This window comes from Carlito syrichta, unplaced genomic scaffold (genome assembly GCF_000164805.1).
Source record: "Carlito syrichta isolate Samal-C Ts95f unplaced genomic scaffold, Tarsius_syrichta-2.0.1 Scaffold304418, whole genome shotgun sequence".
NCBI classification, from domain to species: domain Eukaryota; kingdom Metazoa; phylum Chordata; class Mammalia; order Primates; family Tarsiidae; genus Carlito; species Carlito syrichta.
Window position 1 is genome coordinate 263,527 of NW_007248514.1, and position 1,260 is coordinate 264,786.

Below are 1,260 nucleotides of genomic sequence, written 5' to 3' on the forward strand. Positions count from 1 at the left end.
CCAGCTTGTGCCTGCCCCGGCTGGCTGCCTACAAGTTTCCTGGTGACTGGATGGAGTGCAGGGGGGAGGCGCGCATGAATGGCTTTCCCTGGCTGTAATTAATTGTAATAATTTATGAGTACATGAGATCGGAGGGACGAGATAGGTGAAGATGAAAGTTGGGTGCTGGGTGAGGGCCCAGGCTGGATTCTTGCCTGGCTGCACTGGTGCTGGGGATGGCTGGGAAGGAAGCCTGGGGGGTGGGGTGCCGCTGGGAGGAAGGCCTGGCAGGCCTCAGGGAGCAGGACGACACCGGGGAGTTCGGTGAGAGAAAAGGAAGACAAGTGTGGAGAGAGAGGAGGGAAGGGACAAGAGACGAAAGAAAGAAAGAGAGGAAGGAAGGAAGGAGGGATGAGAGAAGGATGGCAAAGCCAATACAACCCAAATTCGATCTGGTGTCTACGTCTCAGCGCAGCCTCAGCTTCTCTCTGTCCCCCTGGTTCTCTTCCCAATCTCCCTCTCTCCCCCACCTTGGTGTTCCGTCTGAATGTCGGTCTGGGGTGACCAGAGTCATGCTAAGTCATGCAGTATCTCTGGGGGATGGTGCAGCTAGGGCCCAAGGAAGCTGGTCAGGCGTTAGCTGGAGTGGGGTGCTCCCTGGTGGCTGTGGGACCCGGAGTGCAAAGGTATGGGCGTATGTGCATGACAGCCCGATGGGGCTGGTCGGCTGCACTGCACCCCAGAGCACCTTTCTAGAACCAGCGGTTTTCATCTGCTAATCAGAAGCAGACACAAGCTGCCTGGTATGCCTCGGCCGGGTGCCCCCTTTCTCGGAAATCCCCCAATCTGGAAACTATTAAAATCAGACTGCTTGAAATATAGCCTTTTAATATCTCAAACTACCCACTCTGCCGAGGGTGTGGGGTGTCACTCTGAATACTTGGGGGACACCTCCGCAAGAGTTAGTAATCAGGGTCCCAGTCTCCATGGCATCACCTTGCAGGCTTGGTGAGACACTTTCCGGGACCAACCCCTGCCCCATCATCTGACTCCCTGCCCTCTCTTTCCATTAAACACTCCAATGTGGGGGGCTGGAGGAAGGTAGGAAGGGGTGAAAACTCTGTTTCGATAATATCGGGGTGGTGGGAGAAATCAAGTCGCAGCAAGAGACTTGGTGTATCTTTCCAGCTTGGGAGACCTCCTTCCCAATTCTGGAGGCATTGTTTTCTTGGTCCTTTTGAAAGGTGCTTTGCCTAGCCTTTTTTCCTCTTTCCTCACCCC

At 54.8% G+C, this 1,260-nt stretch overlaps 1 protein-coding gene across 1 annotated transcript in view; it reads left to right on the forward strand.

The window, feature by feature from the left end:
• Nucleotides 1-1,260, forward strand: part of HOXC6 (homeobox C6) — a 34,534-nt gene that overhangs the window by 8,515 nt on the left and 24,759 nt on the right. The window lies entirely within an intron of this gene.